Source organism: Lissotriton vulgaris, unplaced genomic scaffold, assembly GCF_964263255.1.
Source record: "Lissotriton vulgaris unplaced genomic scaffold, aLisVul1.2 SCAFFOLD_2873, whole genome shotgun sequence".
Taxonomy (NCBI): Eukaryota; Metazoa; Chordata; class Amphibia; order Caudata; family Salamandridae; genus Lissotriton; species Lissotriton vulgaris.
In genome coordinates, this window is record NW_028252661.1 from 140858 (window position 1) to 155983 (window position 15126).

The following is a 15126-nucleotide window of genomic DNA, read 5'->3' on the forward strand; positions in this document are numbered from 1 at the left end:
CTTATAGTAAGTTTATGGGTTGGACTAACTCTAAGTTCCCTCCTATGGGTGGACCTGGGGAGGGGGTGGTTACAGCCCTTTCCCTTTGTCTAGTTTCGCACCAGAGCTGGGGCTGAGCGCCCCAGCAACCAGTTTCAACTGGGAATTGCATGGAGCACCTTGTGTGCCCCAGGCAGTGACTGAAAAGCATTCACTGAATGCAACCCACCCTGCCCCAATACACTAAAGCCTGTCTGGGGAGGTGCTAGCAACTCCCTGGACTTGAAACCTATTGTCCAGGCCTCCCCTGCCAGAGTTTCGTCCACAGCAGGAGGGCAGACTCTTGTCTGTGGCAGCAGCATCCATTTTGTGATGCTGGGGCTCTGTTTGACTTTAACTGGGTTTACCAGTAACTACATGTCTTCTCCCTCAAGAAGGGTGGAATGCTACCCACGCCACTAGAACTGGTTGGAGGGGGGTAGTATTCCAAAGTGTTTGACACCTTACACGACATGTTTTGATAAAGCCATACCAAAGTTAGCATTAACCGCGAGGATTATAATGCACTAAAGAGTATATGATATGGCTATATTATCGAGCAGCTATATGGAGATGGTTCTAAAAGCTGCAGAGGGGCTCAGCTCATGCTAGGGAACCCTCTCACACAAAACCAAGCACTCTACCTCCAGGATTGTCAAGGCCTGCCATAGGAGTGACTTATAGTTTACCATGTGTCTATATATGAGGTAAATATAGGTATACTATATCTAAGTAAGGGGTGCTTACACCACCTTACCCAGGCTGTAAGTACAGACCTGTGGTGTCAGTTTGGAAGCCTAACCAGGGGTGGCACAATACATGCTGCAGCCCGTGGTAGGCCTCTGGGGTCTCTATACCCTGGGTACCTAAGATACCATATACAGGGGTTCACAAGGAAGCCTCAGTAACCAATCTGGTATGTACCTAAAGTGCATGGTATCACTTTAGAGAGAACACAGCTAGGCTGTGGGCCTGATTAGCAGTGCCACAGCCATACTAAAGTCGAAAAACCAGTGAAGCACAGCAAAAAGTGGGGGTAACCATAGGAAGCAGACCCTACTCTCCTACAATATGTACAAGCGCACGTAAAGCCACTATGCGTGGCTTTACCTGTGCTTGTCAATATCGCCCGGTTTCATGCAAAACTTTGTGTGTTAGGGGCGTGACATGGGTGTTGCTGTGGGTATTCCCATGCAACACCCATGTCCACTGATGCATTTTCAGATTTCCTCTTTCAATGCGTGCTGCATTCCTCAGCAGTCAGCACGCATTGGATGAGGAAACCACCTCAAATGATTGCAAGAGTGCCTGCACCGGTGCATGGCAGCAGTGTGTGCACCAGCGCAGGGGGAAGCACGGAGATGCAACATACTGTTGTAAATATGTTGCATCCCTCTGCTTTGAAACATACCTAGCGCAACAAAATGACTTGCGGCATCATGCTGGGTTTGTTTCTTGTAAATCTGCCCCTTTGTTTTTTGCATATTTTTAGGTTTGTGAAATAAATAACCTAATTCTTATTTTGTGTATTTGTTTCATGCATATTTTTTTCTGTTCTGTTGTGTATTGTTTTGAGGTTCAAATAATATAAATTGCTTAGGAGGGGGTCCCCTCCTTCCAGTAGTGATGTAATGTGGGTCCACGGAATTTAAAAGCTTAAGAACATTTGCTCTAGTCCATTGCTCTTGGCTCTTTAGGACGATTTTTGACAAGGGGCCAAGTACCCGCCAACACAAAAACAACAAACTAATCAATAATCTAGCAGGAAAAAAAAACAAATGTCATTTTCTTTTTGCTGTCTCTATTGTTCACTGATGGTCATTTACAGTTTTCTCCTTTGTTCTAAATCTGGTCCTGACAAAAAGGATGGTTTGTGGCTTAAGCAGAAAAAGTGTTTCCGTGTTTGACATTGATTAGCATGGTGCACTGCTGTCGATATTTGAGAGGGGGAAATCAGGTAAGTGATGATTAACACATCACAGAGCATGCTGGTTTGCTGAATTGATTTATTGGTCCCATTCTTTGCCTTTTACTGTTTCAGGATCAGTATTTGTTCTGGACATTTGTTCCTGGTCAGTACCAGAGCAGCTACTGATGTCATACTTCTTACAGGCACGTGTATCTCTGAAGAAGAACTTCTGTTGGCTTATTTTCATGAATTTCAGTTTGTCAGGCCCATTTATCTGACTGGCACGGATTATGCATTTTAGTGATGGTGTTTGTAGCTCATTACTTAATCTAAGCGTAAAAATAGCAATGGCATAGCAAGGACAACATGGGCCCTAATACAGGCAAGAAAAATCCCGAGTTTTGGTATTTAAAACAATTGTAATTGAGCATTGAACTCCTAAAATCCCACAGCTATGGTGCCTCAGTCCCTGGTGGCCTAGTTGTGATGATGTTTATCTATTTCCATGTATGTACCTTTAATATGCTGGAACTTCCTTCTCTATGTATTCTGATCTCGTGTAAGATTCTGGAATACATGCAAGTTCCAGTGGTCAGTTGAAGATTGCACCTGTGGCTGAGGTTTTGATTAAAGCCTGCTCTTTCATTAATCCTGTTCCTGATTCCTTATTTCTAGTTGAAGACACCACATTATTTGGCGACGATCGGGTGAACCCAGAACTTCACCTCAACACAGGCAAAAGCGGAAAAGAAGAACGACTCTCCTGCTCCTCCAGCGGCTGTATATAATTGAAAGGAAGCGGAGTCTTCCCAGCGGCAGTAAAAGAAAAGGGAAACGTGCGGTGAGGAGTGGTTGTGGTTAGGTCAAGATTTCCTGCACAAGATTTGTCGTGTGGAAGAGAAGGATTACATCATCCAACCTTCAATTTTGTCAATGGTTCGAATTTATCTTCATCTTCTCTTAGGAGTCAAAGAGTACGTAGACCTCCTGTTTATTTGAGGGATTATTCTTTATAAGTCTTTTTTTAGCTCTCCTGTTCATTTGAGGGTTTATTCATTATGTGCCCTTTTCTCTACATGTTTCTTTTGTTAAAATTTGTTATTTCATGCTTTTCCTTAGGAGGGAGATGTGTGATGATGTTTATCTATTTCCATGTATGTACCTTTAATATGCTGAAACTTCCTTCTCTATGTATTCTGATCTCGTGTGAGATTCTGGAATACATGGAAGTTCAAGTGGTCAGTTGAAAATTGCACCTGTGGCTGAGGTTTTGATTAAAGCCTGCTCTTTTATTAATCCTGTTCCTGATTCCTTATTTCTGGTTGAAGACACCACACTAGTGATAGCTAAATCCCTGGTGTGTTGTTTGTAGTGAGAACATTGCACAATTGTTATGAAAAATGTACCACAATAGACACTGACCTGATCAACAGTACATTCAGGGCCTCATTTACGAGGTTTTGGCTCAGGGCAGTGCCACAAGGAATCTTGCTGCGCTGCCCTGCATCAAAAGATAAGGGAGGAAATGAGCCGTATCTATGAGATACAGAGCTTTCCTGTCCTTTTCCCCTCTGCTGCCACACAATCGGTTGCCATGGTGCAAGGGTGCTTGCGTTGCGGGACTGATTGCTTTTGTGCAGGAAGGGACACCTTTCTTGGTTGCAGGCTGATTGATTTTGTACATGAAGGGACAACTTTCTGAACAAAATCAATCAATTGAGGTCATTTCCTCTTTCTATGTGTGCTGCACAATGCAGCACATATAAAAAAAGGGACCCATTAGGAGAAAGCTTTGCGCCTCCCTAACACCACCCCTGGGATGGCGTCAGAATCTGACGCATTCCCACGTTTATGGGAATACCTCAGATTCCATGGGTGTTGCGTGGGATCACCCACAGCAACACCCATGGAATGCCTCTTTCATGCTGTGCTCTGCATGAAAGGAGCACATATTTACAAGGCCATGAAAAGCCACATAAAGCGGCTTTGTGTGGCCTTGAAAATTTGCAACTCCGGTGGCGTAAAACTGCTGCAAGGGGCCTTGTAAATGAGGCCCTCAATATAGAGATACAACACAAAAAGATGATGGACGGAATGTTGAACATTGTCAAACAATCACCCCAGTCACAGAGCTGAGTTTAATCCATAGTATTTTGCTTGCCACAACATTCCAGTCTGGACCCAGCCATATGCAAATCAGCATTGACCCTGTTCCCCATGGGAATAGTCCAGCCCGAACTACCAGGCCAGGTCCTCCCTAGACCGGAAAACAAGCATCCTGGGACCGATTTCAGGGCATCACCCCATATCAGCCAGGATAGCTTGACTTGGTGGCCCCCGTCCTCGGCAACCCTCCAACACCTACAGATCTTGCCCGCAACCTCGGCATCATACTCGACTCCTCCCTCACCATGAACCGACAGTTCAATGCCTTATCTTCCACATGTTCCAACACTCCACATACTCCACAATAACTTCAAATGGATCTCCCCAAATCCAGGAAGACTGTCACCCACACACTCATAACCAGCAGACTGGACTACGGGAACGCCCTCTAAGGCAGAATCAATAAATATCTGTTCAGCAAACTCCAGACAATCCAGAACGCCACAGACAGACTCGTCCTCAGCATCCCACGACAAGACCACATCACCCAGCATCTAAGAGACCTCCACTGGATCCCCATCAGAAAGAGAGACACTTTTAAGCTGCTCACTCGCATCTGCAAATCCCTCCACAACACCAGACCGCAATACCTCAATGAAAGAATCTCCTTCTATGCCCTAAAAGAAACCTCCGCTCCGCTGACCTTACCATGCCCAAAATCCATCCTCTCTGCAGAGCCAGAACGGGAGGAAGAGCCATCTCCTACATCAGGGCAAGACCTGGAACAAACTCCTCCTCAACATCAGACAAACCCCCACACTGCAAGTATTCAGAGAGAGCCTCAAGACTTAGCTCGTTGGCTGAATCGGAGCTGCCCGAACTTCCCCCTCCCCCAGTGCCTTGAGACCCTTACAGGTAAGTAGTGCGCTTTACAAATCCCTGATTGATTGAATGATTGAGCTTGAAACCGGTGGCGTAGATAGCACAGGACCAACGTCTTGTTATACCCTTCCCACTTAGGTTGAAAATACAACACAAAAAGATTAAAGACAGAGTGTTGAACATTGTCACAATTTCCCCCCCAGTCACAGATCTGGGTTCAGCCCATTGTTATTTTGCTCATCACGCCATTCCAGTTTGGGCCCAGCTATATGCAAATCAGCCTTGAGCATTGCACGTGGGTCCCAGACTCACTGTGCAACTGGATGTAGGTCCCAATATAGAGATAGCACTTAGACTGATTAATGGCCATTTTAAAGTTGGAGCTAATGCTGCTTCATCAGCATTAATGGCAAATCCTATTGTCAGAAAACAAAAAACAGGAGACTTTCAGAAATAGGAACGGGATATAATTTTCCTTTGCTTGAGATTGCTACATGGAAAGGAATCAAAATAAAGAAGGTTGTATATAGCACCATTAATATATAAATATATAAGCATGCTCATGTCTTTTGTGCTGCCAGGCTGTTTTTCTAAAAGTTAGTAAATATAGTGGTCAATGGAATCTGTAAATGAAAGACCAGAGTATAAAGCCTTCAACATCAAAGGGACACAGAACATAACTCAATGTGAAGGCCAATTAAGCATCTTTGACTCTCTGAATAGACTTGGGTAAGGAGTTCAAGTCTTACTATGTAGTTATATTTGAGTCATTCTTTCCATTGAAAAGGCATTTTTCATTTTCCCATAACATTTGACCCTGTAGACAGATGTGCGTAACATGGCAATTGGTGAAATCAACCTGTCCCTGCATGCTAAGTTTTGTGAAGATCTGTTTATTAGAAGAAAAGGTTAAGTAAGGTGAGTGAAATAATTACTGATTTCCTATTTTAGATCTCCAAGGAAGATTTGCTGTCATCTATATCCCAAAAGGCTGAATTGATTTATACCAAACTTTGCATACAAGGTAAACATTACTCAGACAGTGTGTTTTTTTCTGTTTTATGCTGTATGAGAGCTGAATTTCTTTCAACCATATTGAAACTCTTGAGCCAGCTCTGACTCGGTCATTTTACATGGTGAAATATTTTTTTCACAACCTTGTTGAGCCAGCCCCGAATGGCGGTTTATTCCAGGGCAGTTGTCAAGGGTATGCAGACAAATGGAAAATCCATATCACACTTGAAAAAAGTGACCTTTTCAGAACATGACTTACAAGTTGAAGGTGACTTGCAAGCTCGGCAGTTGCCATTTTAGGTGCAGGATTTGATGAACATTTTTTGCCTCACTCACGATTAGCTTCTGATTCAAAAGTTCCAGGCACTGTAAAAAAAGGATATTTTTTTGTATATAAATGGCCCCGGGGAGGTGGTGGTCCCAAGAGCTCTTCGAGGCAAAGGATGGGTGCCCGTGTGGCCCCCCTCCTACATATAATTAAAGTCCTGGGGAGGTGGTGGTTCCTGGGTCACTGTGAATATGCATGCCTCCGGGACTTTGCCCACCCGGGGGCTCAACTAAATTCAAGCATGGGAGACTACATTGTTTTTCTTATTCCAGTGTTGCCTCAAATTCACAAATCTTTTGTGAAATCGCGGTAAAAGTTTAAAAAAATGCTTTTATTAGTGGCGGTTTCCCTAGGGGACCCCAGCACCAGGGCAAGGAGGTCAGGGTATTCCTACCCTGCCTCCTTTTCTTTATTATTATTATATTTTAGGGGTACTTGACTGTGGTTGAGTGTCAAGATGGCTGCCAACACTTCCTGGCTGAAGTGTTGGGAGCCATTCAGATATTAGCTCAGGACTGTTGGATTAACAGAGGATGCGTGTCCCTAAATATACAAATTTGGATTTCAGTTAATATCTAAAAAACTACTAAACAGATTTAATCAAATAACAAAAAGGTTTTTTTTCTGGACCAAAGACAGCCACATGCGGCACGCAGCTAGGTGCCCCAGGCAGACCAGTGGCCTGCCAACCCCCCGCCTAGGCAGGAGGCAAGGCTAGGTGCGCTGGATGGCATAATTCCATGATAGGACTGGTTGAGGGATCCTGCCATGGATTATAAGAGGGGTCTGACCTTGTGGGGCGACTAAGGGAAGCGTAGCTACCCTGCGACTGCCCCAGGCACGTCCCAGGGGAAGCAGCAGGGCGATTGCCTGTCGAGCAATCTTCAGACAGGCGTAGCCCCAGAAGGAACCCGGGGTTGCAGTGTTAATGATCAGTGTGTCTTTCAATTCACACAAATTATCGCAGCTAACAGAGTTCTTCATCGATGTGCAAGCCGAGTGATCCACCACCAAGAATCACAGGCAACTTTTCAAAAACGTCTGCCCCCTTTCTGGCGCAGGAGAGGCTGGAGGAAGGCGATTCCGTATATCTGACATCCGCACTGTGAGACATTCCAGTGCCCCTTAAAAGGCTTACCCTCTGGGAGTCGGACTGCACCGTTCAAAATACATTAACAGGCCCTTGACCCTGGAGTCCCCAACCCCAGCCACGGGTGAGGGGGACTCCTGGAGTGACAGGAGCAGGCAGCCCCACTGCCACTGGTCCCTCCCAGAGGACCGAGATGGACTGTGCGATACTTCAAACCCTCAGCCCGGCCGCACGGGACCAGGATGAATCAGGTACAGGTCAACGAGGAAGGGTCGCCCCACCTGCATGTCAGCCATCCATTACCGGGCTCGACCACTGCAACGTCGAGAGTCCCTGGCTCAGGCGGTAGCCCCAAGCCTTGCCACCGGGCTGGTGAGTAGCCTACCCCCCTGCCCTGGTCAGAGGCGCCGGAAGGGAAGAGCTGAGCAGCCCCTCATCCCGCATGCCTCCCACCGAGAGGAGCCAGGGTGCCCTCGCAGTGCCTGGATCCTTCTCTTCCAGGTTGATCTGTCGCACGTGAAGGGCTGCTCCTTGGTCACCTAAAGCACAGTCTGACCTGGCATCAGGTGTGGGATGGCCCGGGGTGACAGGGCCTTTAGGGGAGTGGGCCAAGCCCAGGGACGAACTTCTATTCATTTTCCCCCACTGCTGGGTCGTGCAGGGTGATTGTGGGTTCCTTCTCCGGAGGGCCTACCGCTGTGGCCCTCCCAAAGGGACAGTGGTCGGGGCTGCTGTGTGTTGGTCAGTAGGGTCCTCCATGGTTGGAGGAGCCCGCCTAGGCCTGGTACTCACCCAAGCACCCTGTGCGGCTGCTGACCGCTCTGCCGGCCAGGGCTCACGAGGGCAGGGCCCTGTGCATATGATGTGTGCGCATGTTGCACCTGTGAGGCGGCCGAGGGTTTTGGTCAGGCTGCTCCACCGTTAATGATCCTTCCGCAGGTTCACCTATGGAAACATTGTTACGACTTTTACTTCAATGAGATATTCATGTTAATTGTCTTCTTGGTGCTCCACTAGGGTTGTTGCCGACCCCGGGGAGGGTTGGCAATCCAAGGACATTACTAAACCATCCAATCGGTAGTAGCAACGGTTGATGTGTACACAGGGCAGGGACTTAATCAATGCAAGCTTATGACCCGAACCTACACGAAATTCCTTGTTTAAGGGAAATAATTGCAATCCCAAATCCCTATCACAAACAAGGTTCAGCGGGTTACCCACACCTGTCAGTGAAGGGTGGATACATGCTGATCTGTTCAGTGTAGCGTGCGTGCAGACCCGGACATCTAAGGGCATCACAGACCTGTTATTGCTCAATCTCTTGTGGCTGAACGCCACTTGTCCCTCTAAGAATTTGGATGCCGACCACTGGGGGTCGCGTAACTAGTTAGCATGAAGGAATCTCATTCATTATCGGAATTAACCAGATAAATTGCTCCAACGATCAAGTACGGCCATGCACCACCACCCACAGAATCGAGAAAGAGCTATGAATGTGTCAATCCTTTCCGTGTCCAGGCCAGGTGAGGTTTCATGTGTTGAGGCAAATTCAAACACATGCCCCACTCCTGGTGGTGCCCTTCCGCCAATTCCTAAATTATTCAGCTTTCTAACCATACTCCCCCGGAACTCAAAGACTTTGGTTTACCAGAAGCTGCCCGGCTTTTGACATTTGGCTGTACTTTTTTGTGCAAGGAGTCCTTTTTCTTTTTTTACTTTTTTTTCAGAGGAAGGCACTGCCACAGTGTCTCCAACTTCCTGATCCAGTCCTGCAGGCTCCTCCCAGTGCTTTGTCCATCCCCTGTTCACTTTTCATTTGGATTTGGAGATGAAAATTGTCTTTACCCTCGGGTCAGTTCCCCACATCATGGAAGCAGGCCATGTTAATCCCCATTTTAAAAAAAAATGACGCCGATCCTTCAGTGTTCAGCAACTATCATCCAATTTCGCTCCTCCCCAAACCAGCCAAGGTACTGGAAAAAGTTGTGCAAGAACAACCGGCCGAGTATCTGAAGTCCAGAGAACTTTTCCACGACTCACAATCCGGATTTAGATCCGGTTACAGTACGGAGACCCCGCTGCTGGAGGTAACTGAGACTATTCATGAATGCGTGGATGCAGGCGAGGAGGCCATGTTGGTGCTCCTCGACCTGTCAGCGGCTTTCGATACCATCTCAAATACCATTCTGTTAGATAGACTATATAGTCTGGGGATACGGGATATTCCCTAGGCTTGGATAAGATCGTTTCTGAGTGGCAGAACTCAGCAGTTCTTTCTCCGGCCTTTTGTTTTGAAGGAAAAACCACTCAGCGGCGGAGTACCTCAGGGCTCTGCACTAGGACCCCTCTTCTTAATGTCTATCTTTCACCTCTGGCTGAGGTAGTGGAACCTTGGGGGTTCAAAGTGATCTCCTATGCTGATGACACTCAGCTTGTGTTTTCATTTAGAGATCACTCTGACAGTGGCCTTGCCAACTTTAGACGCTGCCTCACCAATATCTCATCTTGGATGACCCTCAACACCCTCAAGCTTAATACAAATAAAACCGAGGTGCTGTTCTTCATCAAAGTGCCCCACTTCCGTCCCTACTGTGGTAGAGACGGAAGTGGGTATCTGTAAAAGTAGGTATCTGTAAAATCATCTCGAAATTTGGGCTTCCAATTTGACAATGAACTGTCATGTAAGACTCAAATCAATAAGGTCACCTCCGCATGTTTTGGCAAACTTCACATGATTAGCAAAATTCTCCCTTTCTTGCCTCTGGATTCACGTAGGACCATCATCCATGCCCTTATTACTTCTCACCTGGATTACTCCGATAGCCTCTATGTGGGAGCCTCAGCCTATCTGATCAATCGGTTGCAGAATGTGAAGAATGCCGCAGCAAGGCTTATATGCAACATCCTCTACCGCCCCTCAATAACCCCTCATCTGATGAAACTTCACTGGTTGCTTGTGCCATATCGCATCCAGTTTAAAGCCTTGGTCCTTGCTTTTAGGGCTCTAAATGGCCAGGGGCCGGCTTATCTCAGATGTAGGCTATAGCCTGTTCAGTCTGCCAGAGCTCTCAGATCCAATCATCTTCTACTCCTTCACCCTCCCCATTTCCGCCGTTCCAGAATGGGGGGCAGAGCATTTGCTGTTGTGACCGCCAAACTCTGGAACAGCCAACCAGTTTTTCTGTGGCTGACTGAATCTGAATCTCTATTCCAGCGCAACTTAAAGACCAGACTGTTATCCAACCTCTAGCCATGATAGACATCTCAGCTGCTCTTTAGGCCGTAGCACCGGGACACCCCCGTTGGGGGTAGCCGTGCGCTTTATAAGCTTCAAAATAAAATAAAGGATCCCTCTTTGTGTCTGATGCATCATATATCATTGGACTTGAGGACCGTTGGATTTGAGATTTCACAAGTTAGTTGGAAAATTGGTGTTGTTTGATTGATTGGGGCATTGCACCTACATTTTTTGTACTTTTCATCGTTTTTATTGTGGTGGGTGGCCTGTAGTTTCAGAAGGTGCCAAATTGTTTCTTTTTATGTAATTTGTCATTTAGTTTTCTTTTATAAAGGAAACATGTTGCAAAGTTCACTACATTTTCTCTTACTTTTGAAATCCATTTGCAATATTATTTATTTAATTCACTAGCCCAGTAGTCTGCCAATATGCCTTTCAGCCAGTAGGCCCTGAGCTACTCATGGGAGCACGAAACAACCGCTTCTGTGGTGTCTGTTGAATTTAAACATAATTTAGGGCATGGATGAAATTGGATTGAAATGCAAAATGTGTTTCTTGGGGGGGGGGTTCACTTTTTTCATGTGGGTTAAATAAATGCCTTTGTTGGATGTTTGAGGTCATTGTGTAACTTGCAAACCTTTTTCAGCCCTGTGGATTTTCATTTTTGACATTGTTGTATTAAAGCTGTATTGTTTAGCATACCTCCTTTGTCTGGCCCTTGTGAGAGTGTGTTTGTTTGTAATAGTGGGTCATGGGTCATCATTTGCCTTGGCTGAGCCTCTTCATGTGGCCTGAGGTCATTTTGTAAAGACTGTGTCCATATTAGGTCTGCTTGAGTTCATTGTTTTCCAGGCCTCCGGCGTGTTGTTGTTGTTGTGAGTGACCATGTGGCTGGTGTACATTTTGTGGTTGGGGTAGTGCTTTTGCTATGGACCGGCATGTCTTCTTTCCCATGTTCCTCTTGGCTTATTGCTTCTTGTTGTGGCCTGCCTGGTCATGTGGCTGGCTGCCATTTTGTCAAGGCAGCCATGGTGCTTTTGCCACAGGTCTGCATTGTCTGTCTTCCCTTTCTTGTTGTTGTGGACTGGCTATGTGGCTGGTAACCATTTTGTGAAGGAAGCCAGTGTGCTTCATCATCAGGCCTGCATGTCTTTCTATTTCCTTTCTTCCTCTTGGCTCATTGCTTCTATCCATTGTCATATGCAGCTCCCTGAATTCTGAATCCCACTTGATGCACAAAGCCAAACAGGGTCCCGTTACATTTGTATTTTTGTTGTTCTTCTTCTTCTTTCCTAACCTTCCTCAGTGTACTGTACACTAGTACACCAACCCTGAAAGCCCTTGTTTTTGTCAGTCTCACAAATGTCTACACTGTATTGTTATGTTTTTTTATAACTGAGGTAATACATTTAATATTAATATTAATAAGTGTGACCACACACAAAGTGATCTATTATATTTGTTTGTTTTAACTAGTAGTAATGGAACCACAACAATGAATACCATGTTTCACTGATGTTCTTCTTGCTTCTTTGCTGTTAGGTAAACAAAAGAGGAGGAGGTGTCATCACCCATTGTACTGCCAGACAGAAGTCCTGCTGCACACGATGTCACGTGACATGTGACCGGAAACATCTCTTCAACTTGTGCCACTGCATGCTGCTGACATCTGAAGAAAATGGCCCCAAAGAAAGGTACCAGGTCCTCCAGTACCAAGAAAGTTGCGAGTGAGAAGAAGGAACTGCCACTTAAAAAGACTGGTGTGCCGCCCAAGATCATTTTTGGGGAACCAAAAATTGCACCTGCAGCGGCGGAGTCCGGGCAGGAAGCTGAGAGCAGCCACCCCGCATCAGTGGACCCACCCCACTAACATAGGCCCAAGTCCATGTCTGTCGCAGAGGCAGCCAGCCTAATCATGACAACGCCGAATAGCAGTGATGTTGAAATTGACTTATCGTTATTGCAAAGTAGTCCCCAATCAATGTGGGGAACTGAGATAAGTGGGCAACAACAGCCGCCGCAACTGCCCGCAATAGTAGTTGTTCCTCCCAAAGTATGGGCAGTTCAGGAGATGTAGCTTCTTGCAGAGGAAGAAGAGCAAGCCACTCTTTCAGAAAATCCATTGTCTTCCAGATCCCCAGCAAAGAAAAGGAGTGTTAGTCCATCTTCTTCTTCTGCAGTCCCCCCATCTGATGATCTAGATGCCACTTGGATACCACCACCTCGGCCTGAGAGTGAGACACTCCATAAGCCAAGGCTAGGGAAAAGGCTTAGAGTTATGGAAGTAGATGTAGAAGAGGAGGATGATGACCAGCCAGTCATCATCATGGACATTAGTCCCACCCCAGTGGAGACCGACATTACCCCATCCCAACTTGCTGTGGCACGGATACCACCAACGCAGATCATACCACCAACATCCACCTCCAGCTTCCATATTTTACCGGCAGCCACGTACATCCAGCACAAGTACCACCTCAGTAGAAGTAGGTATTGCAGAGAGTCAAACTTCACGCCCACCTACCAGTTCATCCAGCATTGCAAGTGACACCAGCAGCAGCACCAGAAAGTTGACCTCCCAAGTTTGGGACTTATTTTCAGTTAGTATGAAAGAGGTGAACATTGCTATATGCACCATTTATGGACAATGTGTTAGTCGGGTTAATCTTGGTACAAACTGTGGTACTGGAGGCCAAATAACCCATCTGAAAAAATACCACTTGATACAGTGGGAGGCGCACCTTAGCGGCCAAAAAACTGCACCCATTGTTGTTGATGGGGATGAAGAAGTAGAAAATAAGATTGCAGTGGAAGGTAAACAAGAGGGAGACATTTTCTCTGGTACACAAAGTAGACCTGTCCCCAGCAGTGCATTGGTACTGCTCACATCCTCATTAGCAACATCGAAGCGGCACAAGAGTAAGAGTCAGGCTGAGAGGAATACACCAAGGGGTCCCAAGCAAGAGAGTACTGCAACAAAAAAACATGCGTTGAGCCTAACAACATCTGGTGTCAAGAACTCACCTGCATCAGTGGCACCAGAAAAGAAAAGGATCCAGCCTACCATTCTCAGCATATTTAGGTCAGAGGGCAGTATGCACGCAACCACCGAACGGCACGTCTGTACAGTGCAAAGCTGGCTTAAATGTTAGCGCTGGACCTCCTACTCTTTTCTTTTGTGGAAGGGGTGTTTTTTTTTAAATTTGTGACAGCCATCTGCCCAAAATGGAAGGTCCGAGCCGGTCCAATTTGGCCAGAGTTGCTGTTCCAGCACTACATCACGACGTGCTGGAATTGCTTGGACAGGATTTGCAGCAGAGTGCTGTTCATGCTGTTGTCACTATCCACCTGACAACAGACATGCGGACCAGTTGACCAGCCACTGATTACATGTGCATCACTGCACACTGGATCTCTTTTGTGGGGGTTAGAGAAAAGAAATCTGCAGCAGGTGTTGTTGACACTGCTGAGATTATTAATGCCACTCGGAAACATGCAACTTTAGCCATGTTTGTCATGGATAAATCTCATACTGCTGCAAACCTTTTGGAAGACTTTGACAGCAAGGTCTTTGAATGGCTGCACCCAAGAGGGCTTAACATTGGTTTTGATGCCACGGATAATGGCTGTAATATAGTTAAGGCTATGTCCGATGGTGGTTATTTCAGGGTCCTGTGTTTGGCGCACTGCATTAACATAATATTCAAGACTCTCTGAAAAAAGAAAACTGAATCAGCAACTTACTGACCACCCACAGAAGAATCTGCACACATTTCAGCCATTCTTTTAAAGCCTAGCAGCAGCTGAGTACCATTCCACGTGGGCATAGAATGCCAGTTAAAGCACTCATCCAGGAGGTGCAACACGTTGGAACTCAACTTATTTCATGCTTGAACGTCTATTTGAGCAGTTCAGACCAATCAATTAATATGTCATGCAAAGAGGGGATGCTACTGTGAAAGGCATGACCATTGAGATGGACCAATGGGGCCTAGTTAAATGCCTGACAGAGATGCTACTTCCTTTCGAGCTCTTCACATGTGAAGTCAGCAAGGAGGACTATTCTATGGGCCAAGCTATCCCATTGTTGCACATGCAACAGGAACAGCTGAATGAGGGTGTCTGCAATGTATGCATGTGTGGAGGAAAAAAAGAAGCATATGAGATGGTGGAGAGCTTACCCCTTTGCTTATCTGAAAATACAAGGGTGCAAAGAGGCATTGTGCCATTGAACCATTACATTTCTGCCACAATTCTGGATCCATGGTACAAACCAGTAATGAAGCCAGTCGCTTAGAAAAAGAACACCTGCGAATTAGAGGCCCGCTACTCCAGGCCACAATAAGTACTGCAGGGAAGCCAGCGTCAGGTTCAACTTCAGAGCCTGAGGGCAGTGCAGTAGGCCCACAGCAGACAAAACCACCAACACCAACAACAACATCAACAAGAAGAAGAACAGGAGCATCAGCCTCACCAAAATCAGCAAAGGAATAGTTTCTACAGCAAGGGATTGTTCGGTCCAGTGCTGAGGCAAAGGCAAA

General features: G+C 46.2%; 1 pseudogene; it reads right to left on the minus strand.

Moving 5' to 3' along the window:
* Positions 1 to 7135: 7135 nt before the first annotated feature.
* LOC147662080 (5.8S ribosomal RNA) lies at positions 7136 to 7276 on the minus strand (annotated as a pseudogene).
* Positions 7277 to 15126: the final 7850 nt, after the last annotated feature.